The sequence below is a fragment of the Lucilia sericata genome, unplaced genomic scaffold, assembly GCF_015586225.1.
Source record: "Lucilia sericata isolate MDLA Ls3-8-SP2 unplaced genomic scaffold, ASM1558622v1 Contig000416F_arrow, whole genome shotgun sequence".
NCBI lineage: Eukaryota > Metazoa > Arthropoda > Insecta > Diptera > Calliphoridae > Lucilia > Lucilia sericata.
Window position 1 is genome coordinate 188,971 of NW_023994433.1, and position 13,421 is coordinate 202,391.

The window sequence follows — 13,421 nt, forward strand, 5'->3', positions numbered from 1 at the left end:
TGACAGACTACATGAATGACTGTCTGGCATATTATGAAACTCACTGCCATTTATATATTGTATTCAAAAGTTGGGCTGTAGGGTGGAGGAATGTGCTATATGTAAATTGTTTTACCTTTTTGTTACTTGCTCTTTTTTGTTGTTTTTTTTATTAAATAATGTAAAAATCTTTGATGTGCATTTAAGTAGAAAAATCGTATCTAAGTGATAAATTTAAAATAAAATTTACATTAACAATTTGAAATTTGTTATTGAATCAACAAAATATATTTAAACAAATTTGTTAGGGAGTTAGTTGAATTATCTTTCTAAAATAGAAAATTCAGAAAATTTTTGAAATATTTCAAAAGAAGTTAGTAAACAAGAAAAAATAATATGTAGTCAGGAAGAGGATATTTATCTATATATATAAAAGAGTAGCGTTACTGACTGACTGATTCATCATCGCATAGCCCAAAAGGCTGTGTGTTTTTGGTTATGTAGATCCACTAAGGAGGGATTTTTGGAAATTTGTACATTTACGGGTAAAAAGGGGGGAAAACGGGTAAAACTGGTTTTCTTAATTATCTTACACAATATTAGTGATACAAGAAAAATTTTAAATTCACCTGTATCTACTCTTAAAATGAGCAGATGGGTGTTTGGTACTTTTTTGAAATTCGTACTTTCAAGGGGTAAAAATGTGTAACAAAGGTGATTTTGGTACCTTTTTTGGCCCTTTATAACTTTTGAACTAATTAACATAATAAAATTTTTATAAATATTTTGGATACATATCCCAAAATTATGCGACACCTATTTCGTACTCTTTTAAAATTCAGTCCTTTTTGGGTGTAAAAGGGAGAAAACTGTATTTATTGTACTTTTTTTTAGCATATTAAGAAAACTTTTTCGGTTTATTGAATTATTCCTATTAAATAACGGACTAAATCTGTAATATTTATTGTGATAAAATTCTTGCTATTTCACTGGGGAAAAAAGTACCAAAAAGGGAAAAAACGGGAAATTTAATTTCATGCAAACTCATTGAGCCAATTTTTATTAAATTTGAAAAAGTAGTTATTTACTCGCACAAAATAAGCTGTTAGTATATTATTTTGGAATTCGAGTACTAACGCCTATATAGTACCAAATTCGAGTAAATTGTTTGGTACTTTTTGAAAGCACTATTTTTCTGGAACAAATGCAGATTTGAATCGTTTGAGTTTCATCTGTGATACATAGATTTAAATACGGAACATTTTGTAAACTTAATTCTCAAAAAAGTATATTTCTAAGCGAAAAGGGGAAAAATTGTATTCTTTATTTGTAATTTCCATTTAGGTAAAATTTATTCCACTTTTGGTACTTTTTCTTCTTTCAAATGATACTCTTTGTATGTTCTTTAATATGAATTCAAAACACATGATTATTAAACATACACGGTCCTCATTGAATAAGATTCTTTAAGAGAGAACTTTTTAGTACTTTTTATCTCATAAATGGTACTTTTTTTAATTTTCTAAAATATTCAACCTAGGAATATTATTTTTATTTTTGATTAAATGATAATCTATTAGAGGTATTTAATAGTACTTTTTTTCAAGTAGTACTTTCGAAATTTTCTATAATGTGGAAGCTAAATGAATGAAAATAAAAGTACAAGCTTCTTACTGAATTTGAATTTATTCACCTGATATTGAGCGTATAAAACTGAAACATTAAAAAAATGTTTAATCAATTTTAATTTTCTATAAAATTAAACAAAATTTTGTATGTATTTAATTTAAGTTAGGGTAGCGAAGCACCCAGTGTATGCCAGTGTTGAATAAATACATTTCGATAGATTTGTTGATAACATACATAAGTAGTTATGTTGATTTATAAAATATTAGATTAGTTTTTAAAACGTCTCCATAGTAAATAAATAAAATATGCGACCTAAAGAAGTCGTTCTTTAGAAATTAAATTTATAATTTTCAGAATATATTAACATAATAGGAATGTTTTTAATGATCGGTCTAACATTTAATATAATAAGGTATGTATTTAGAGAATCGACCTAATGATTATAATTGTCATTCAAATGTAGACCTTGGCATCCTTATAAGGCCTATAAGTTGGCATGAAGCGGCCTAGGTAAAGAGACAACAAATCGTTTAATAATCTACACATGTATGTTTATATGTAGTATGTACTAATAAGTAAAATTAATATTGAAAAGCAATCACGCATATACACACATACATATTTATAATCACATGAGGTTTTTTAAGTTTACATAATAATTATGTTTCATTTTACTCTTGTATATAAATGTCATAACAGTTTAAATGCAACCATTTACTTACCAATTGATTATTGTAATTATAAAACCTGTCAACCTACCAGTCCAACGACCAACAATAGTTATAATGTAATTGAAAAACACTGCATTACTGTGTAAAAGTTTCGTTGATGCGGTTTTTGTTCATTGCTGTTGTTGTTACAGTTTTTATTTTGATCCATATAAAGTTTAAATTATTGTACTACGCTTGAAATAAATAATTCAATTAATTCACACAAAAATAAGATTGTGGCAAAAGACATGAATAGTTGCGAATTAAAAATCATCACACACACTCGCACACAATTACGTATTTATACGAACACATGCAAAAGTTAATGCAATTAAAATATAACATTTTATAACCTGTAAACATAAACAGGCATATGAAAGAACCCAGCAAAAACAGGACTCACAAAGAAGTAAAAATAAGAGCAATATAATTCATTTAAGTACTTAAAAGAACTTAAAATGCAACGAATTTAATCCTTTTTAGTGCATTTTATCATTTAGGTTAATTGGAAGTAAATAGTTCGTTATTTTTTGCTGGGATGTTTAAAACAATAAACATGTTGCAGTTTTTATTAATATTCGTATACATACATATTTGTAAAAATAAAGGTAATAAATAAATACAATACATTGAGTATATTTACATTACAAACAAGTATGAATGTAAAGTCGAGCATGGCCGACCATATGATATCCTAAACCAGTGAGTATCTTAAAAATTTGGATTATTTTTTAAATAATAAAGCATTTAATTGATTTTTACCTTAATTCCGGAATAATTTTACTTATTATTGACAAAAATATAGATTTTCTACAAGATGGCTCATTTGGAGGAGGGGGTAAATATGGGCCTACCTACGTCTACATCAAAGTTATTTATGTATAATTTTATCGTGTTATTAGTATTAATAAGTGACTTCTGACCTTCAAGTCATTTTCTGAAGGGGGATTTGTATGGGGAGTAGGGTCAAATGAGGCCCGATCATTACAAAAATCGGCAAACTCATTTAAACTTCTATAAAACTAAATTTTGGCGATTTTTGTTGAAATACTGGAACATTTTACGGTTGTTGGGAGGCTAAGCGAAATAATGGACCGATTTCAACCTTTTTCAATAGTTTTTAAAGAATAATATGTGTCAAATTTCATCGAATAATCTTAAAAATTGCAACATGTAGCGTGAGCACAAGCTTTACATAGCGGCGGACATGGCTAAATCGACTCAGATTCTGAGCCGATTGGTATACTTTAAGGTGAGTGTAAGAATAATATTTTTGGGTGCTACAAAAATCAGAATAAATGCATAACACCCTCCCCACTATAGTGGTGGAGGCTATGAAAATAAAAAATTACACATAAGGCCTCTTCCAAGGTATTTTGAATTTAATACTCATTTGTTATTGTAATAGAAATTAGGACTTAAAGGCCTCATTGTTCTTTTCCTATTACTTGGAAGTGATCCAGTAATGAAGAATATATCTATATAAGTAATTAGTTGACACCCGCATGGCCACCTAAAAAATCTATATAATTCTCATTTAGTTTATTGAATATATTTTACTATTACTATGTATGATTAGTGTTTTTACTGTATCTAGAAGAAGTTCTAGTTACACCAGAGAATTAAATATTTCATATGTAATGATGTCCTTAAGATTTTCGCTGTGCAATATTCATCTTCATAAATATTAAAAATATAAATTTAATTTTTAAATTTTATTAATTAATTAAAAAATACAATACATACTTTTTTACAACCATGTTTGTTCTTTAGTAACATTGTGTTGGTTGTAAAAAAGCATTTTAATAATTAGATATAATTATTGCATAATAAGTATTACATCGTGTAAAAATGTTTAAGATATGGAAATATAACCATATACGCACATCACTACGTGATGTCCCCCAAAGATTTGGGGGTTCGGTGTCATTTTTGCAATACAAGTGATAATTTTCTCTGGCTCAAATATTTCAAACCGTTCGGAATTTTGATTTACCCTCTGAGCCAAAGTTGTAGCTCTTGTCATAAAGAACAAAATATTAAGTCAAAAAAACTTCATCTTCATTTTTTATTTTAAGTTGAAAGTTATATATTTTAAAATTGCACAGCTTTTATTAGAGACACCTATACGTATACGTATTAATTATTTATTGATATTAAAAATATTAAGTATACGCCTAATTTAGAAACCAAAATCTAAATTTTTAAAGTTTTTTGCTATTTTGATCTTGAAAATGAAGTTTTTTAGATTTGCTGGACAAAAGCTTCAACTTGGAGAGTAAAATAAAATTCCGAACGGTTTGCAAGATATGAGTCTCAGGGCCTCTTTAAAAAAAATTGATTAAAAAAATATTTTTGTTTTGGATAGATTGAAGAATTAGCTATCTAAAGTCCTTTGGATAATTTTTGCTAGGACCAATAGGTGAAAAGTTACACTCATTCAAAAAAACGCTGTATGACCAAAATGTCCAATTTTGGCTCCCTCTAACTCCGGTAGTTCTTCACAGATAGAGCTGAAAATTTGTATCTTGATCACTTGACACAAAATTGCCTATATACTTATGTATAAACATATTTACAAATTAAATGATACGTATAGGTCACGTACATATGTATCCAACACAATGATGAAAATAACAAAGGGAGGCTATTTTACCATGAGATGTTAAATATTTCCCCCTTAATTTTTTATGTGATAACAAAATGTTAGACGTTTTATGTATCAGTTGAATGGAAAATAAGTCTACTAAGTTGTTTAGCAATAAAGAAATTGATAGAACCCTTTTTTTTAAAATATGACAAAAATATTTTTAAGTTAAATTTTTGCGAAATTTAAATAAATTTTCTATTTATGAATATATTTTAACGAAAGTTTGCAGTTATATAGACATTTTCATTGAAAATGTAAAACTAAAAAGAAATTTGTTAAATTTGTTATCACGAATCTCGCAATTTTTATGTTTCTTTAGCCATAATATACATACATACCAGAGTCAAGGTTATCGATACGCCTTTCCAGAATAATTAAGCACACATTAGGCCATTTAAAATGGGTTACTGTAATTTGAATGAATTCTACATTTGATAGTCTATATGAAAAGATTTAATCAATTTAATCAATATAAACTCTGGCACATAGCAACATACCCAGCAAAAACTTACATTTAAAAATAATGAGTGAAAAGGCTAATAAAACAAATTTTTACTACTCAGCAAAAACTTAGTAATGACTAGTACTTACAAAACAACTTACTTTTCATTTCTTATAACGAAATGCATTATAAAATGTATATAAGAAAATAATAGAAAAAAAAATCGCAAATTACGCGAACTTAACTTTATTATTCCGATCGATTTTGTTTTAGCTTTTCCAAAGCCAGACTTATTTTGGTAATTTACAAGAAAGTTAAAAATTTATTTAATTTTAAATTATTAATAAGCAAATATGTCGTTGAAAAGGCCTAGATATCGAGAACGCAGCACCTTTTCCCACTGTGAACGTTTCAATAAAATATTGTTGTATGTTTTTAACTAAAGAAGAGTTAAATTTATTTATTTTTATTTTAATATATATTTAAGTGCAATAAAATGAATCTATATATATGACATAAATCCACATTTAATACATTTAATATTATATGGGCAATTCCATGAAAAGGTAAACCACGACTGAAAAAATAAAACCCTTATAACTTCTGCATTTTTGGTACATGATCTTTTGTAGCACCAAAGACGAAGACTGTTAAAAATTTTTGAAATCGGTCTATTTTTACACCTCGACGCCATACAAACGGACCCGAAAAATATCACTTTTTAGCTCATAATTCTGTTAATTATAATACTATCCCTTCAAAAATCAGCAAATCTAAAATGTTTATAAGCCTAAACCTTTATGCCGATTTTTATAACGATTGGACCTTATTTGACTCTAGTTCCATTCAAAGTTTAATTTCAGAAAAACACTTAAATGTTCGTAACTCACCTATAAGCACTAGTATTATGATAGTCGCCATATAACTCCAGTTTTTTATTTTTATCTATAAATTGCTTAAACATGTATATAGGTCGGTCATGTCCGACTGCACTATATGCACATATATTTCTAAAATATATATTTTATAACCTAAAAAAAATCAGGAGAAAAATCTATTACGTACGATGTGTCACGTACGATATTTAAAAATGTTCATTATAAAATTATATTAATTTTTTTTTATTTAAACATTAAAACAAAAAATATACACCTACAGAATTCGTAGATTTTCGTAAATATTTACATGAACTTTAAAAACTGTTCCGTTTTTTGTCACGTATGATATTGCCATATTTTAATCCATATTTTGGAAAACAAGTTTCCGAATGGGATGATGCCTTTTGCAAATATAGTATTCTTTAAATGAAACAGAATGACAAAATTGTTTTCCAAGTACTCCTAATTTTACAAAATCTATACCACTCTGAAGGCATGCGAATGTCACATACAATCGTATGGAATTGCCCATATGTTAATAAGTAGTACAGTATTAAAAATAAACGCGGTGTTGCCAAGAGCTGCAGAATAAGAGGCTTTAAACAGCTCAGAGATGCATATTAAATAAATTTTCTAAAGAAGTTGGACGAGTAGTTTTTTTTATTGTTATTGGGGATTATCGGTGCACGAATTAACATAGCCTCCCTACTAAAGTGACTCTGAAAAGAGTTTAAATAATCATAAATTTGTAGATTATGCAACAATCGCGACAAATTTTAGCACAGAAATATTATATCCTCAAAGAAAAGATTCAGCAAATATAAAACACTTTTACTTGTTTAATTTATTAAAGCTTTAAAAAATTGTATAATATTATTTATTTCTAGATAATGAAATATTTTACAAATTCAATTATGGCCATAAAATTTAACTGTCAAATTATACAAATTCAATTTTTTTTATTTTCTTTAAGCAATAACACATTCAAACCGAGAAAGTTACTTTAAACACTTAATACTCGACATATTTCAAAAAAAAAAAACTTGTTAGGTCAAAAGATGTAATTTTCCTGTATGCAACCTTTTTTAACACCATCTTCCCTTTAGTTGCAAATATAAAATACTCGTTTAATGTGATTTTTTCAACTTCTAGTAAAACCTTTTTTTGTCCATTTTGATGAAATATACATAGCTTATCGCTTTGACAGTTAAATTCTAACATTCTAATATCAACCAAAATAAAAAAAAAACACACATTTCAAATTCTTGGAAATTTTATTTCCCTCTTTATAGTCTTCACTGACATACTCGGGCAATAGCAGTTTTAGCTGCAAACACTTTTATTATTTTTTCTTGGGAAAAAAAGGTTAAAGTGTTTATGTTGCAAAGGCTTGCCTTTTTATACCCTTGTCGTAAATCCCTTTTATGTTTGATTCAGCCTTTTGTAAAAATGTTTATTTTAAGGCTTGTTGTTTGTTATATTTAATTTTGTTTCTTTGTAAATGCTTACAAACATTAAAAAAATTTTTGATCAGATTATTAGAAATTTTACTGTCAGAATTTTAAAGTGTGACAGTTTTAGGTTATTTTTATATTTATTTAAGTGTGTAATTTATAGTGTTCTTTTGCTATTCAAAAAGTGTCAATTATATTTAATTTAAATTATTCATAATTTTATTTTTATTTTTTGACATAATTTTGGTTATTTTTATACTTTTTTTCGTTGTTATTATTATGAGTAAACATTCAAAAGATCGTAGTCCCAAAAAATTCTGGGTTCTTATCAAATTCTAACGAAAAGTGACGAATTATTTTTCTTACGAAATTATTCACTCTTTCAAATGCTGTACAGCTCGGTCTATAATTGACCTAATCTACCATTAAAGGTCCCAACCCATAAATCGCCCTGAATAATATCGATATACCTAATACTATTTAACATTAATTTAATAAATCATTAAACCGTGGTATAAATGAGAAAAAATTTCACTTGTTTAATAATCAGTTCCAAAAACGCGAATTTTGTATTAGACCAGTCCTATGGTAGATCAACGATAAGTATTTATAAATTATGTAGATATGTCAAATGATAAATCTAGATATCTATACATTGCATTTCTTACTATATACTAAATTTCAGTAATTTACTACAACAAATTAATACTATTTTAAATGTCTAGTCATTTTTCATATTAAATTCATACAAATCTTATTTAAAATTTATCAATTTGTTCTCTCTTGTTCATGATTTTGCAATTTTTTTTTTTTTTGTAAACAAAATTAGCAACAAATTGCAAGTATTGATTTTTATCTTTACATGAATACAGTTGCTTTTGTATGTAATTGCAAATGAGAAAACAATTGCAATAATTTGGCTTAATTAAATTTTTCACTTTACAAAAAAAGTGGAAAAATAGACGAACATGAAATAACAAAACAAAATTTCAATCTATTGTATTGTCATGACACAAATGCAAAAAAGGGAAGCGTATAAAAGTGAAACGCATTCATATACATTGGCTGACTCTCTTACACATTACTCAGTAGTTTCGCAAGGAATCGATGCATCCTTTTTGGTAAAATACTCTTCCATGTAGTAGTCTTCACTTAGATCTAATTGAAGTAATATCTTGCAGAGATAATTATCGATTTGTAATTAAAATAAAGAGTGGTTGTAGTCTGGGATAGGTTAGTTGATATCCTGTTATGAAAAATAAGACGTTGCTTAGCTTTCAAAAAACTTTCTAACACTAAAGCTATATTATAAGAAAAGTCACTTGTTCACCACAACCACCAGGAACTGCAGGGTAATGTAAAAATAAATTGTCATGAAATATTGCAACAGTATGTTATCAATTATTCGTATGGGTAATGAGGGTGTGTGTGTGTGTATGTAAGTGTGAATTTGTGTGGCATCCAATTTTGTCACATTGAAGTCAGTTAATCAAACAAACAGTGGCAGCAGTAGAACACAATTTTACAAACAATACTCATATATGTTTGCATCATTAATGAGAGACGACTACAAGAAAATATGAACGTTAGAAGAAGACACACAACTGCAAAAAACAATACATACATACAAACATAAGTCGGCATTGAATAATAAATAACTTGCAAAACCCAGCAGTTTTACATGGAGAGAGCAGAGTGCTAAGCAACTGCCAAACAACTTCGGTAACTTGGAATTACTATATACAAATGGAACTCATGGAATTTCATGTCAAGTCTCCCAAATTTTGAAACTGATGTCTTCGATCTTGATGGAATTTACACCAATGATTGTAGTTAAAATACAATTTTTCAACAAAATTGAATAGGAACTCTCTGAGTTACTGTTTGTCAAATTTTAAAATTTTTGCCAAACATATGTTTCTTCTCATCTTATCAAAATTTGTTCCAAATAGTTTAGATAACTATTTACATCGATCTTTTGAAGAAAAATTTTTACAAAAATATAGATCACTATGAGGTTAATATATATTGGATGTTTCAATATCGATCATTTGAGATTTTAATTTGACATCTAATCTAAAAGAAATGTTTTGAGCCAAAAAAAAAAAAAAAACAAAAGTGTCACATTTTTTAAAAAACGTTTAATTTTGCTAAAAAAAAAAAGTCAATTTTTTTTGCTAAAAATAAATAATTTTTTCGAAATTCAAGATAAACTATACAGACACCCCAAACTGCAGGGATATTTGCACAAACATGCCTACATATACTTACATATATTTACAAATTACTGAATAAAGAACAATTTATTGAATACTGATGTCGAATGTCTTTCCAATTTTTGCCAGGCAAAATAGAAATGAGTGAAAAAAAAAAAAAATTTAAAAAAAACTCGAGAAAGAGTCAATAAAATTATCGTACAAATGTCAGCGTTATTTGCAATTAGAATTTCTATATAGAATAGAACTACGCAGTTGTGTTTTCCACTCTACCCCTTCTATAATGGGGCATACAAAAATGACATCATTGAACCATATTTAGTGTACATTTGACATGCTCATACAAATGTGATAATGACGACGATGATGACAGAATGGAGTGTTTTTGTGTGCAAAAATGTACTTCTCTGCAAAATATTTATAAATGTTTGTACGTAGTACTCAAAACGCATTTTATATTCACACTTTTTTCATGTTCTCTTGTTTGACTATCTGCATTAAAACTTCTATAATAATTGACATTTTAATAGCAAAAATGATGCAGTGGTAATATATTAGTGAACTGGTAATGCAAGTTGTATGTATATGCCATATAATAAAAAAATCATAAGTATAAATGACACATTTATTTATAGAGTAATATTTGTCTTATTTGTATGTAAGCCTTTCATCACTAGCAGTCGTATAAATACATACATATGTACATAAATTCATAGTCATTTATCGAAAGTTTATATGTAGAATAAATTTTGTATGAATATTTTTGTTATAAACCTTTAAATGCATTTTGAATTGATTAAGATATGTCCGTATTTTAGTCAGTTTTTCTCTATAACTCATTCACGATAAGAGAATGCTATAGAAATTGACAAGATTTCCCCAAAATACTTATTTTTGTCCTATGTTAATATGTAACTTTATTCCGACGATATCAAAATTTAACACAAATACTTATGTTGTTTGTGTAGAAAAATATCCTTTTTATACCCATCATCTAAAAAGATGGGGGGGGTATATTGATTTTGGCACTCCGTTTGTAAAACATCGAAATATTGGTCATAGACCCATAAAAGTATACATATATGTTCTAGGACCTTATTAAATTCTGAGACGATCTAGCCATGTCCGTCCGTCTGTCTGTTGAAAGCACGATAGGGTTCGAACGGAGTGATAAAATTTTCCAAAAATATTCCTTACAGGTAAAGGTACGTTTGGTATTGCAAATGGGCAATATCGGTCCACGATTTCGCATAGCCCTAATACAAGTGGCCCCCGAAAAACAGCTTTAACAGTCATAACTGTTTTAAAAACAAGAATATAGCAATGGAAAATTAATAGTAATGAGTGTAAAACAGTAATGTTTGAAATTATTTCTAAAGTAATGCAAATAAAATTACCCAAGCTTGGTTTATGTCCAAATCTCACTTAAACCACATTTAATAAGAAGTTGTATCTATTCATAAATTCTTACCACAAGCTCACTACCTCGAACATTTTCATGGTTCTCTATATATAACAATTTCTTATCTATTATCTGTTAAATTTCATAGACTACCTCTCTTTTAGTAGCGTATTTTTAAAATTTACACTTCATTAGTTTTATTAATATTTCTAATAATCTTGAAACCGATTTTTTTATGTTGTGTTTTTTATAGAATTTTTTGTTAACAACTAATATTGACTATATAATATTTAAAAATCCATATGTTTCTTTTTATATGATAATAAAAAAATATATATAAAAAAATAAACAGATGGAGGATTTTAAGTTTTTTGTCTAAAATACAACATTGTTTTTATTTTAATTAGAATTAAAGATATTTTTTTAATTAGTAAAATTGCCTTAAATTTTTAGCGATTTTTTAATATGCTAAGTAGTGTTTTTTTTTTTTTTTTTTTTTTTGAAATATATAACATTCCAAAGAATATCTGATTAATTAGTTGACTTTTTTGCTGTTACAAAAGCCTTTTTTAATATAATACATAAGTACATAGAAATACATACGTTATAGCTTACATTAAAGTACTTTAACACAGCTGTGCCCTCATGTCGTTGACTTACGACTGTCTGTCAATGTTTTATACATTGTTTACTTTAGGTATTGTGTATATGTAAGTATTTGAAGGGTATATACTGTATGTACATTTAAGTCTTGACGAGAATCCATCACAAATTTGCCATAATATTTATTATGAGTTGACAACAGCATATCATACACATATATATGCAGAAGGTAAATAAGAAAATGCATGTATGTATGTGTGTATTTATGCATATACATTCTCAGTAATTCGGAATGACAATACGAAATCGTGGATCCACCTATAAAAAACATAAGTTGCAGAATTCTGAATGCTATATATTATAGGTACTTGACTTTTTAACATGCAAATAATACACTTCAGTTTGATTAGAAATCTGTATTAAAAAACTAGTTTCTAAGTCATAGTTAAAATAAAGTTATATATATGAAAAATTAATGTAAAAATTTATAAATTTAAAACTATGAAGTGAGGTGCAGTGAAAAATGCTGTGTTCATTGACACTCTATAAAACTACAGGGTTGGTGTCATTGTTGTGTCACTGTCATTAATACTTGTTGTTATTTTGAGTGTTTTGGTAAATGTTTTGTGTCGCATACTTTTTCAGCACCACTATTCCAGAAAAATGACATTGACATCAAGCACTTTATCAACGTCATAATCTGTTAGGTTACATTAACGTTGAATACCTTTTTCACATACTTTACCCGAGTGTTACGAGTTTAAGTTTATCGTAGTGTTTGCTAAATTTGATAACATCAGTGTTTTTAAAAAGAAAAACAATTTGAAGTCGCGTTTTTATTACAATTGAATCAATTAAAACTTATGTCGAATAACAGGCTGTACTTGAGTCACCATATTTACAAAAGAGCTTTTATATTCATAACTACTTATATTATTAATGAAGTCTGACTCACACGGGTTAAATAAGAAAAAAATCAGTATACCAAATTTCGTAATTTATCTTTCAAGATAAAACTAAATTCTTTTAAGGGAAAATTATTGTTTTATTGAAATTGTCCAAAATTGTCGTAAACATTTCTACAAAAGGCGTAACTTCTGAAATTACCTATAAATTTACGATATACATTAAGATAGTGGGAGTAAAAAATTCTGCACAGCCCAATATAAAACCCTTAGATGACATGTTTACTCTACACCACTGTAGTGGGGAGGCTACTATTGCGCTGATGTTATATAGTACTTATACCAAATGGTTCACAACCATTTTCTGAATCGATTTAGTAATATCCGTCCATCTATCCGTTAATATAAAACTTGTAATAAAACTAAAGCATCTTCAATATAATTTCTAAAAATTTTTAAAATCACTACCAAGGATGAAGCCCACTAAAAATGGTTCAAATTGGTCCATAATATCACCATGCACCAATACAAACGTAGCTTCCAAATAAGGCTT

The 13,421-nt window shown here is 27.5% G+C and overlaps 1 protein-coding gene across 9 annotated transcripts in view; it reads left to right on the forward strand.

Annotated features, from left to right (window-relative positions):
• Positions 1-13,421, forward strand: part of LOC119604659 (complexin) — a 328,553-nt gene that overhangs the window by 176,757 nt on the left and 138,375 nt on the right. The gene's annotated exons all lie outside the window — the stretch shown is intronic.